The sequence below is a fragment of the Petromyzon marinus genome, unplaced genomic scaffold, assembly GCF_048934315.1.
Source record: "Petromyzon marinus isolate PM22_M1 ecotype Great Lakes invasive population unplaced genomic scaffold, UKy_Petmar_22M1.pri1.0 PM_Scaffold_8, whole genome shotgun sequence".
Lineage (NCBI taxonomy): Eukaryota > Metazoa > Chordata > Hyperoartia > Petromyzontiformes > Petromyzontidae > Petromyzon > Petromyzon marinus.
Window position 1 is genome coordinate 559,826 of NW_027423688.1, and position 14,316 is coordinate 574,141.

The window sequence follows — 14,316 nt, forward strand, 5'->3', positions numbered from 1 at the left end:
GAGCGGAATTGAATGGTGCAACTGATTTTGCTGTGCTGTGAAAATTCAGATATTTGCATGACTGCTTTTGTTTTATTTTGTGAATAGCAAAAAGCATTCAACCCCATAATACATGCTGTTTTATTGGTCGCTCGTCCATTTCATATCGCATAGCTTAACCATTCATATATTTGGATTCCTCTCGACGAGGCGAGCAGTACGAGTACCACCTTGATGGGTCTGCGACGTTTCCTTCCAGAGTTATTACCAAAAAAACACAAACATCCCAGAATCCTCTCGGTTTGGGGTCAAAATTTTGTCGCTCATTAAATCCCATAAGAAACGTCGCATCGAATTAATGTGATTGAATTTTCCCCGTCTGGATGAGCGGAATTGAATGGTGCAACTGATTTTGCTGTGCTGTGAAAATTCAGATATTTGCATGACTGCTTTTGTTTAATTTTGTGAATAGGAAAAAGCATTCAACCCCATAATACATGCTGTTTTATTGGTCGCTCGTCCATTTCATATCCCATAGCTTAACCATTCATATATTTGGATTCCTCTCGACGAGGCGAGCAGTACGAGTACCACCTTGATGGGTCTGCTACGTTTCCTTCCAGAGTTATTACCAAAAAAACACAAACATCCCAGAATCCTCTCGGTTTGGGGTCAAAATGTTGTCGCTCATTAAATCCCATAAAAAACGTCGCATCGAATGAATGTGATTGAATTCTCCCCGTCTGGACGAGCGGAATTGAATGGTGCAACTGATTTTGCTGTGCTGTGAAAATTCAGATATTTGCATGACTGCTTTTGTTTATTTTGTGAATAGCAAAAAGCATTCAACCCCATAATACATGTTGTTTTATTGGTCGCTCGTCCATTTCATATCCCATAGCTTAAGCATTCATATATTTTGATTCCTCTCGACGAGGCGAGCAGTACGAGTACCACCTTGATGGGTCTGCGATGTTTCCTTCCAGAGTTATTACCAAAAAACCACAAACATCCCAGAATCTTCTCGGTTTGGGGTCAAAATGTTGTCGCTCATTAAATCCCATAAGAAACGTCGCATCGAATGAATGTGATTGAATTCTCCCCGTCTGGACGAGCGGAATTGAATGGTGCAACTGATTTTGCTGTGCTGTGAAAATTCAGATATTTGCATGACTGCTTTTGTTTTATTTTGTGAATAGCAAAAAGCATTCAACCCCATAATACATGTTGTTTTATTGGTCGCTCCTCCATTTCATATCCCATAGCTTAAACATTCATATATTTGGATTAATCTCGACGAGGCGAGCAGTACGAGTACCACCTTGATGGGTCTGCGACGTTTTCTTCCAGAGTTATTACCAAAAAACCACAAACATCCCAGAATCCTCTCGGTTTGGGGTCAAAATGTTGTCGCTCATTAAATCCCATAAGAAACGTCGCATCGAATGAATGTGATTGAATTTTCCCCGTCTGGACGAGCGGAATTGAATGGTGCAACTGATTTTGCTGTGCTGTGAAAATTCAGATATTTGCATGACTGCTTTTGTTTTATTTTGTGAATAGGAAAAAGCATTCAACCCCATAATACATGCTGTTTTATTGGTCGCTCGTCCATTTCATATCCCATAGCTTAACCATTCATATATTTGGATTCCTCTCGACGAGGCGAGCAGTACGAGTACCACCTTGATGGGTCTGCGACGTTTGCTTCCAGAGTTATTACCAAAAAACCACAAACATCCCAGAATCCTCTCGGTTTGGGGTCAAAATGTTGTCGCTCATTAAATCCCATAAGAAACGTCGCATCGAATGAATGTAATTGAATTTTCCCCGTCTGGACGAGCGGAATTGAATGGTGCAACTGATTTTGCTGTGCTGTGAAAATTCAGATATTTGCATGACTGCTTTTGTTTAATTTTGTGAATAGGAAAAAGCATTCAACCCCATAATACATGCTGTTTTATTGGTCGCTCGTCCATTTCATATCCCATAGCTTAACCATTCATATATTTGGATTCCTCTCGACGAGGCGAGCAGTACGAGTACCACCTTGATGGGTCTGCGACGTTTCCTTCCAGAGTTATTACCAAAAAAACACAAACATCCCAGAATCCTCTCGGTTTGGGGTCAAAATGTTGTCGCTCATTAAATCCCATAAGAAACGTCGCATCGAATGAATGTGATTGAATTTTCCCCGTCTGGACGAGCGGAATTGAATGGTGCAACTGATTTTGCTGTACTGTGAAAATTCAGATATTTGCATGACTGCTTTTGTTTTATTTTGTGAATAGCAAAAAGCATTCAACCCCATAATACATGCTGTTTTATTGGTCGCTCGTCCATTTCATATCGCATAGCTTAACCATTCATATATTTGGATTCCTCTCGACGAGGCGAGCAGTACGAGTACCACCTTGATGGGTCTGCGACGTTTCCTTCCAGAGTTATTACCAAAAAAACACAAACATCCCAGAATCCTCTCGGTTTGGGGTCAAAATTTTGTCGCTCATTAAATCCCATAAGAAACGTCGCATCGAATTAATGTGATTGAATTTTCCCCGTCTGGATGAGCGGAATTGAATGGTGCAACTGATTTTGCTGTGCTGTGAAAATTCAGATATTTGCATGACTGCTTTTGTTTAATTTTGTGAATAGGAAAAAGCATTCAACCCCATAATACATGCTGTTTTATTGGTCGCTCGTCCATTTCATATCCCATAGCTTAACCATTCATATATTTGGATTCCTCTCGACGAGGCGAGCAGTACGAGTACCACCTTGATGGGTCTGCTACGTTTCCTTCCAGAGTTATTACCAAAAAAACACAAACATCCCAGAATCCTCTCGGTTTGGGGTCAAAATGTTGTCGCTCATTAAATCCCATAAAAAACGTCGCATCGAATGAATGTGATTGAATTCTCCCCGTCTGGACGAGCGGAATTGAATGGTGCAACTGATTTTGCTGTGCTGTGAAAATTCAGATATTTGCATGACTGCTTTTGTTTATTTTGTGAATAGCAAAAAGCATTCAACCCCATAATACATGTTGTTTTATTGGTCGCTCGTCCATTTCATATCCCATAGCTTAAGCATTCATATATTTTGATTCCTCTCGACGAGGCGAGCAGTACGAGTACCACCTTGATGGGTCTGCGATGTTTCCTTCCAGAGTTATTACCAAAAAACCACAAACATCCCAGAATCTTCTCGGTTTGGGGTCAAAATGTTGTCGCTCATTAAATCCCATAAGAAACGTCGCATCGAATGAATGTGATTGAATTCTCCCCGTCTGGACGAGCGGAATTGAATGGTGCAACTGATTTTGCTGTGCTGTGAAAATTCAGATATTTGCATGACTGCTTTTGTTTTATTTTGTGAATAGCAAAAAGCATTCAACCCCATAATACATGTTGTTTTATTGGTCGCTCCTCCATTTCATATCCCATAGCTTAAACATTCATATATTTGGATTAATCTCGACGAGGCGAGCAGTACGAGTACCACCTTGATGGGTCTGCGACGTTTTCTTCCAGAGTTATTACCAAAAAACCACAAACATCCCAGAATCCTCTCGGTTTGGGGTCAAAATGTTGTCGCTCATTAAATCCCATAAGAAACGTCGCATCGAATGAATGTGATTGAATTTTCCCCGTCTGGACGAGCGGAATTGAATGGTGCAACTGATTTTGCTGTGCTGTGAAAATTCAGATATTTGCATGACTGCTTTTGTTTTATTTTGTGAATAGGAAAAAGCATTCAACCCCATAATACATGCTGTTTTATTGGTCGCTCGTCCATTTCATATCCCATAGCTTAACCATTCATATATTTGGATTCCTCTCGACGAGGCGAGCAGTACGAGTACCACCTTGATGGGTCTGCGACGTTTGCTTCCAGAGTTATTACCAAAAAACCACAAACATCCCAGAATCCTCTCGGTTTGGGGTCAAAATGTTGTCGCTCATTAAATCCCATAAGAAACGTCGCATCGAATGAATGTAATTGAATTTTCCCCGTCTGGACGAGCGGAATTGAATGGTGCAACTGATTTTGCTGTGCTGTGAAAATTCAGATATTTGCATGACTGCTTTTGTTTAATTTTGTGAATAGGAAAAAGCATTCAACCCCATAATACATGCTGTTTTATTGGTCGCTCGTCCATTTCATATCCCATAGCTTAACCATTCATATATTTGGATTCCTCTCGACGAGGCGAGCAGTACGAGTACCACCTTGATGGGTCTGCGACGTTTCCTTCCAGAGTTATTACCAAAAAAACACAAACATCCCAGAATCCTCTCGGTTTGGGGTCAAAATGTTGTCGCTCATTAAATCCCATAAGAAACGTCGCATCGAATGAATGTGATTGAATTTTCCCCGTCTGGACGAGCGGAATTGAATGGTGCAACTGATTTTGCTGTACTGTGAAAATTCAGATATTTGCATGACTGCTTTTGTTTAATTTTGTGAATAGGAAAAAGCATTCAACCCCATAATACATGCTGTTTTATTGGTCGCTCGTCCATTTCATATCCCATAGCTTAACAACTCATATATTTGGATTCCTCTCGATGAGGCGAGCAGTACGAGTACCACCTTGATGGGTCTGCGACGTTTTCTTCCAGAGTTATTACCAAAAAATCACAAACATCCCAGAATCCTCTCGGTTTGGGGTCAAAATGTTGTCGCTCATTAAATCCCATAAGAAACGTCGCATCGAATGAATGTGATTGAATTCTCCCCGTCTGGACGAGCGGAATTGAATGGTGCAACTGATTTTGCTGTGCTGTGAAAATTCAGATATTTGCATGACTGCTTTTGTTTTATTTTGTGAATAGCAAAAAGCATTGAACCCCATAATACATGTTGTTTTATTGGTCGCTCGTCCATTTCATATCCCATAGCTTAAGCATTCATATATTTGGATTCCTCTTGACGAGGCAAGCAGTACGAGTACCACCTTGATGGGTCTGCGACGTTTCCTTCCAGAGTTATTACCAAAAAAACACAAACATCCCAGAATCCTCTCGGTTTGGGGTCAAAATGTTGTCGCTCATTAAATCCCATAAGAAACGTCGCATCGAATGAATGTGATTGAATTATCCCCGTCTAGACGAGCGGAATTGAATGGTGCAACTGATTTTGCTGTGCTGTGAAAATTCAAATATTTGCATGACTGCTTTTGTATTATTTTGTGAATAGCAAAAAGCATTCAACCCCATAATACATGTTGTTTTATTGGTCGCTCGTCCATTTCATATCCCATAGCTTAACAACTCATATATTTGGATTCCTCTCGATGAGGCGAGCAGTACGAGTACCACCTGGATGGGTCTGCGACGTTTTCTTCCAGAGTTATTACCAAAAAACCACAAACATCCCAGAATCCTCTCGGTTTGGGGTCAAAATGTTGTCGCTCATTAAATCCCATAAGAAACGTCGCATGGAATGAATGTGATTGAATTTTCCCCGTCTGGACGAGCGGAATTGAATGGTGCAACTGATTTTGCTGTGCTGTGAAAATTCAGATATTTGCATGACTGCTTTTGTTTTATTTTGTGAATAGCAAAAAGCATAAAACCCCATAATACATGCTGTTTTATTGGTCGCTCGTCCATTTCATATCCCATAGCTTAACCATTCATATATTTGGATTCCTCTCGACGAGGCGAGCAGTACGAGTACCACCTTGATGGGTCTGCGACGTTTCCTTCCAGAGTTATTACCAAAAAAACACAAACATCCCAGAATCCTCTCGGTTTGGGGTCAAAATGTTGTCACTCATTAAATCCCATAAGAAACGTCGCATCGAATGAATGTGATTGAATTTTCCCCGTCTGGACGAGCGGAATTGAATGGTGCAACTGATTTTGCTGTGCTGTGAAAATTCAGATATTTGCATGACTGCTTTTGTTTAATTTTGTGAATAGGAAAAAGCATTCAACCCCATAATACATGCTGTTTTATTGGTCGCTCGTCCATTTCATATCCCATAGCTTAACCATTCATATATTTGAATTCCTCTCGACGAGGCGAGCAGTACGAGTACCACCTTGATGGGTCTGCGACGTTTCCTTCCAGAGTTATTACCAAAAAACACAAACATCCCAGAATCCTCTCGGTTTGGGGTCAAAATGTTGTCGCTCATTAAATCCCATAAGAAACGTCGCATCGAATGAATGTGATTGAATTCTCCCCGTCTGGACGAGCGGAATTGAATGGTGCAACTGATTTTGCTGTGCTGTGAAAATTCAGATATTTGCATGACTGCTTTTGTTTTATTTTGTGAATAGCAAAAAGCATTCAACCCCATAATACATGTTGTTTTATTGGTCGCTCCTCCATTTCATATCCCATAGCTTAACAACTCATATATTTGGATTCCTCTCGATGAGGCGAGCAGTACGAGTACCACCTTGATGAGTCTGCGACGTTTTCTTCCAGAGTTATTACCAAAAAACCACAAACATCCCAGAATCCTCTCGGTTTGGGGTCAAAATGTTGTCGCTCATTAAATCCCATAAGAAACGTCGCATCGAATGAATGTGATTGAATTTTCCCCGTCTGGACGAGCGGAATTGAATGGTGCAACTGATTTTGCTGTGCTGTGAAAATTCAGATATTTGCATGACTGCTTTTGTTTAATTTTGTGAATAGGAAAAAGCATTCAACCCCATAATACATGCTGTTTTATTGGTCGCTCGTCCATTTCATATCGCATAGCTTAACCATTCATATATTTGGATTCCTCTCGACGAGGCGAGCAGTACGAGTACCACCTTGATGGGTCTGCGACGTTTCCTTCCAGAGTTATTACCAAAAAAACACAAACATCCCAGAATCCTCTCGGTTTGGGGTCAAAATTTTGTCGCTCATTAAATCCCATAAGAAACGTCGCATCGAATGAATGTGATTGAATTTTCCCCGTCTGGACGAGCGGAATTGAATGGTGCAACTGATTTTGCTGTGCTGTGAAAATTCAGATATTTGCATGACTGCTTTTGTTTAATTTTGTGAATAGGAAAAAGCATTCAACCCCATAATACATGCTGTTTTATTGGTCGCTCGTCCATTTCATATCCCATAGCTTAACCATTCATATATTTGGATTCCTCTCGACGAGGCGAGCAGTACGAGTACCACCTTGATGGGTCTGCGACGTTTCCTTCCAGAGTTATTACCAAAAAAACACAAACATCCCAGAATCCTCTCGGTTTGGGGTCAAAATGTTGTCGCTCATTAAATCCCATAAGAAACGTCGCATCGAATGAATGTGATTGAATTCTCCCCGTCTGGACGAGCGGAATTGAATGGTGCAACTGATTTTGCTGTGCTGTGAAAATTCAGATATTTGCATGACTGCTTTTGTTTTATTTTGTGAATAGCAAAAAGCATTCAACCCCATAATACATGTTGTTTTATTGGTCGCTCGTCCATTTCATATCCCATAGCTTAAGCATTCATATATTTGGATTCCTCTCGACGAGGCGAGCAGTACGAGTACCACCTTGATGGGTCTGCGATGTTTCCTTCCAGAGTTATTACCAAAAAACCACAAACATCCCAGAATCTTCTCGGTTTGGGGTCAAAATGTTGTCGCTCATTAAATCCCATAAGAAACGTCGCATCGAATGAATGTGATTGAATTCTCCCCGTCTGGACGAGCGGAATTGAATGGTGCAACTGATTTTGCTGTGCTGTGAAAATTCAGATATTTGCATGACTGCTTTTGTTTTATTTTGTGAATAGCAAAAAGCATTCAACCCCATAATACATGTTGTTTTATTGGTCGCTCCTCCATTTCATATCCCATAGCTTAAACATTCATATATTTGGATTAATCTCGACGAGGCGAGCAGTACGAGTACCACCTTGATGGGTCTGCGACGTTTTCTTCCAGAGTTATTACCAAAAAACCACAAACATCCCAGAATCCTCTCGGTTTGGGGTCAAAATGTTGTCGCTCATTAAATCCCATAAGAAACGTCGCATCGAATGAATGTGATTGAATTTTCCCCGTCTGGACGAGCGGAATTGGATGGTGCAACTGATTTTGCTGTGCTGTGAAAATTCAGATATTTGCATGACTGCTTTTGTTTTATTTTGTGAATAGGAAAAAGCATTCAACCCCATAATACATGCTGTTTTATTGGTCGCTCGTCCATTTCATATCCCATAGCTTAAGCATTCATATATTTGGATTCCTCTCGACGAGGCGAGCAGTACGAGTACCACCTTGATGGGTCTGCGACGTTGCCTTCCAGAGTTATTACCAAAAAACCACAAACATCCCAGAATCTTCTCGGTTTGGGGTCAAAATGTTGTCGCTCATTAAATCCCATAAGAAACGTCGCATCGAATGAATGTGATTGAATTCTCCCCATCTGGACGAGCGGAATTGAATGGTGCAACTGATTTTGCTGTGCTGTGAAAATTCAGATATTTGCATGACTGCTTTTGTTTTATTTTGTGAATAGCAAAAAGCATTCAACCCCATAATACATGTTGTTTTATTGGTCGCTCCTCCATTTCATATCCCATAGCTTAACAACTCATATATTTGGATTCCTCTCGATGAGGCGAGCAGTACGAGTACCACCTTGATGAGTCTGCGACGTTTTCTTCCAGAGTTATTACCAAAAAACCACAAACATCCCAGAATCCTCTCGGTTTGGGGTCAAAATGTTGTCGCTCATTAAATCCCATAAGAAACGTCGCATCGAATGAATGTGATTGAATTTTCCCCGTCTGGACGAGCGGAATTGAATGGTGCAACTGATTTTGCTGTGCTGTGAAAATTCAGATATTTGCATGACTGCTTTTGTTTAATTTTGTGAATAGGAAAAAGCATTCAACCCCATAATACATGCTGTTTTATTGGTCGCTCGTCCATTTCATATCGCATAGCTTAACCATTCATATATTTGGATTCCTCTCGACGAGGCGAGCAGTACGAGTACCACCTTGATGGGTCTGCGACGTTTCCTTCCAGAGTTATTACCAAAAAAACACAAACATCCCAGAATCCTCTCGGTTTGGGGTCAAAATTTTGTCGCTCATTAAATCCCATAAGAAACGTCGCATCGAATGAATGTGATTGAATTTTCCCCGTCTGGACGAGCGGAATTGAATGGTGCAACTGATTTTGCTGTGCTGTGAAAATTCAGATATTTGCATGACTGCTTTTGTTTAATTTTGTGAATAGGAAAAAGCATTCAACCCCATAATACATGCTGTTTTATTGGTCGCTCGTCCATTTCATATCCCATAGCTTAACCATTCATATATTTGGATTCCTCTCGACGAGGCGAGCAGTACGAGTACCACCTTGATGGGTCTGCGACGTTTCCTTCCAGAGTTATTACCAAAAAAACACAAACATCCCAGAATCCTCTCGGTTTGGGGTCAAAATGTTGTCGCTCATTAAATCCCATAAGAAACGTCGCATCGAATGAATGTGATTGAATTCTCCCCGTCTGGACGAGCGGAATTGAATGGTGCAACTGATTTTGCTGTGCTGTGAAAATTCAGATATTTGCATGACTGCTTTTGTTTTATTTTGTGAATAGCAAAAAGCATTCAACCCCATAATACATGTTGTTTTATTGGTCGCTCGTCCATTTCATATCCCATAGCTTAAGCATTCATATATTTGGATTCCTCTCGACGAGGCGAGCAGTACGAGTACCACCTTGATGGGTCTGCGATGTTTCCTTCCAGAGTTATTACCAAAAAACCACAAACATCCCAGAATCTTCTCGGTTTGGGGTCAAAATGTTGTCGCTCATTAAATCCCATAAGAAACGTCGCATCGAATGAATGTGATTGAATTCTCCCCGTCTGGACGAGCGGAATTGAATGGTGCAACTGATTTTGCTGTGCTGTGAAAATTCAGATATTTGCATGACTGCTTTTGTTTTATTTTGTGAATAGCAAAAAGCATTCAACCCCATAATACATGTTGTTTTATTGGTCGCTCCTCCATTTCATATCCCATAGCTTAAACATTCATATATTTGGATTAATCTCGACGAGGCGAGCAGTACGAGTACCACCTTGATGGGTCTGCGACGTTTTCTTCCAGAGTTATTACCAAAAAACCACAAACATCCCAGAATCCTCTCGGTTTGGGGTCAAAATGTTGTCGCTCATTAAATCCCATAAGAAACGTCGCATCGAATGAATGTGATTGAATTTTCCCCGTCTGGACGAGCGGAATTGGATGGTGCAACTGATTTTGCTGTGCTGTGAAAATTCAGATATTTGCATGACTGCTTTTGTTTTATTTTGTGAATAGGAAAAAGCATTCAACCCCATAATACATGCTGTTTTATTGGTCGCTCGTCCATTTCATATCCCATAGCTTAAGCATTCATATATTTGGATTCCTCTCGACGAGGCGAGCAGTACGAGTACCACCTTGATGGGTCTGCGACGTTGCCTTCCAGAGTTATTACCAAAAAACCACAAACATCCCAGAATCTTCTCGGTTTGGGGTCAAAATGTTGTCGCTCATTAAATCCCATAAGAAACGTCGCATCGAATGAATGTGATTGAATTCTCCCCATCTGGACGAGCGGAATTGAATGGTGCAACTGATTTTGCTGTGCTGTGAAAATTCAGATATTTGCATGACTGCTTTTGTTTTATTTTGTGAATAGCAAAAAGCATTCAACCCCATAATACATGTTGTTTTATTGGTCGCTCGTCCATTTCATATCCCATAGCTTAAGCATTCATATATTTGGATTCCTCTCGACGAGGCGAGCAGTACGAGTACCACCTTGATGGGTCTGCGACGTTTCCTTCCAGAGTTATTACCAAAAAAACACAAACATCCCAGAATCCTCTCGGTTTGGGGTCAAAATGTTGTCGCTCATTAAATCCCATAAGAAACGTCGCATCGAATGAATGTGATTGAATTCTCCCCGTCTGGACGAGCGGAATTGAATGGTGCAACTGATTTTGCTGTGCTGTGAAAATTCAGATATTTGCATGACTGCTTTTGTTTTATTTTGTGAATAGCAAAAAGCATTCAACCCCATAATACATGTTGTTTTATTGGTCGCTCGTCCATTTCATATCCCATAGCTTAAGCATTCATATATTTGGATTCCTCTCGACGAGGCGAGCAGTACGAGTACCAACTTGATGGGTCTGCGACGTTTCCTTCCAGAGTTATTACCAAAAAACCACAAACATCCCAGAATCCTCTCGGTTTGGGGTCAAAATGTTGTCGCTCATTAAATCCCATAAGAAACGTCGCATCGAATGAATGTGATTGAATTCTCCCCGTCTGGACGAGCGGAATTGAATGGTGCAACTGATTTTGCTGTGCTGTGAAAATTCAGATATTTGCATGACTGCTTTTGTTTTAATTTGTGAATAGCAAAAAGCATTCAACCCCATAATACATGTTGTTTTATTGGTCGCTCGTTCATTTCATCTCACATAGCTTAACCATTCATAAATTTGGATTTCTCTCGACGAGGCGAGCAGTACGATTACCACCTTGATGGGTCTCCGACGTTTCCTTCCAGAGTTATTACCAAAAAACCACAAACATCCCAGAATCCTCTCGGTTTGGGGTCAAAATGTTGTCGCTCATTAAATCCCATAAGAAACGTCGCATCGAATGAATGTGATTGAATTTTCCCCGTCTGGACGAGCGGAATTGAATGGTGCAACTGATTTTGCTGTGCTGTGAAAATTCAGATATTTGCATGACTGCTTTTATTTTATTTTGTGAATAGGAAAAAGCATTCAACCCCATAATACATGCTGTTTTATTGGTCGCTCGTCCATTTCATATCCCATAGCTTAACCATTCATATATTTGGATTCCTCTCGACGAGGCGAGCAGTACGAGTACCAACTTGATGCGTCTGCGACGTTTCCTTCCAGAGTTATTACCAAAAAACCACAAACATCCCAGAATCCTCTCGGTTTGGGGTCAAAATGTTGTCGCTCATTAAATCCCATAAGAAACGTCGCATCGAATGAATGTGATTGAATTCTCCCCGTCTGGACGAGCGGAATTGAATGGTGCAACTGATTTTGCTGTGCTGTGAAAAATCAAATATTTGCATGACTGCTTTTGTTTTATTTTGTGAATAGCAAAAAGCATTCAACCCCATAATACATGTTGTTTTATTGGTCGCTCGTCCATTTCATATCCCATAGCTTAAGCATTCATATATTTGGATTCCTCTTGACGAGGCGAGCAGTACGAGTACCACCTTGATGGGTCTGCGACGTTTCCTTCCAGAGTTATTACCAAAAAAACACAAACATCCCAGAATCCTCTCGGTTTGGGGTCAAAATGTTGTCGCTCATTAAATCCCATAAGAAACGTCGCATCGAATGAATGTGATTGAATTATCCCCGTCTGGACGAACGGAATTGAATGGTGCAACTGATTTTGCTGTGCTGTGAAAATTCAAATATTTGCATGACTGCTTTTGTTTTATTTTGTGAATAGCAAAAAGCATTCAACCCCATAATACATGTTGTTTTATTGGTCGCTCGTCCATTTCATATCCCATAGCTTAACAACTCATATATTTGGATTCCTCTCGATGAGGCGAGCAGTACGAATACCACCTTGATGGGTCTGCGACGTTTTCTTCCAGAGTTATTACCAAAAAACCACAAACATCCCAGAATCCTCTCGGTTTGGGGTCAAAATGTTGTCGCTCATTAAATCCCATAAGAAACGTCGCATCGAATGAATGTGATTGAATTTTCCCCGTCTGGACGAGCGGAATTGAATGGTGCAACTGATTTTGCTGTGCTGTGAAAATTCAGATATTTGCATGACTGCTTTTGTTTTATTTTGTGAATAGCAAAAAGCATTCAACCCCATAATACATGCTGTTTTATTGGTCGCTCGTCCATTTCATATCGCATAGCTTAACCATTCATATATTTGGATTCCTCTCGACGAGGCGAGCAGTACGAGTACCACCTTGATGGGTCTGCGACGTTTCCTTCCAGAGTTATTACCAAAAAAACACAAACATCCCAGAATCCTCTCGGTTTGGGGTCAAAATTTTGTCGCTCATTAAATCCCATAAGAAACGTCGCATCGAATTAATGTGATTGAATTTTCCCCGTCTGGATGAGCGGAATTGAATGGTGCAACTGATTTTGCTGTGCTGTGAAAATTCAGATATTTGCATGACTGCTTTTGTTTAATTTTGTGAATAGGAAAAAGCATTCAACCCCATAATACATGCTGTTTTATTGGTCGCTCGTCCATTTCATATCCCATAGCTTAACCATTCATATATTTGGATTCCTCTCGACGAGGCGAGCAGTACGAGTACCACCTTGATGGGTCTGCTACGTTTCCTTCCAGAGTTATTACCAAAAAAACACAAACATCCCAGAATCCTCTCGGTTTGGGGTCAAAATGTTGTCGCTCATTAAATCCCATAAAAAACGTCGCATCGAATGAATGTGATTGAATTCTCCCCGTCTGGACGAGCGGAATTGAATGGTGCAACTGATTTTGCTGTGCTGTGAAAATTCAGATATTTGCATGACTGCTTTTGTTTATTTTGTGAATAGCAAAAAGCATTCAACCCCATAATACATGTTGTTTTATTGGTCGCTCGTCCATTTCATATCCCATAGCTTAAGCATTCATATATTTTGATTCCTCTCGACGAGGCGAGCAGTACGAGTACCACCTTGATGGGTCTGCGATGTTTCCTTCCAGAGTTATTACCAAAAAACCACAAACATCCCAGAATCTTCTCGGTTTGGGGTCAAAATGTTGTCGCTCATTAAATCCCATAAGAAACGTCGCATCGAATGAATGTGATTGAATTCTCCCCGTCTGGACGAGCGGAATTGAATGGTGCAACTGATTTTGCTGTGCTGTGAAAATTCAGATATTTGCATGACTGCTTTTGTTTTATTTTGTGAATAGCAAAAAGCATTCAACCCCATAATACATGTTGTTTTATTGGTCGCTCCTCCATTTCATATCCCATAGCTTAAACATTCATATATTTGGATTAATCTCGACGAGGCGAGCAGTACGAGTACCACCTTGATGGGTCTGCGACGTTTTCTTCCAGAGTTATTACCAAAAAACCACAAACATCCCAGAATCCTCTCGGTTTGGGGTCAAAATGTTGTCGCTCATTAAATCCCATAAGAAACGTCGCATCGAATGAATGTGATTGAATTTTCCCCGTCTGGACGAGCGGAATTGAATGGTGCAACTGATTTTGCTGTGCTGTGAAAATTCAGATATTTGCATGACTGCTTTTGTTTTATTTTGTGAATAGGAAAAAGCATTCAACCCCATAATACATGCTGTTTTAT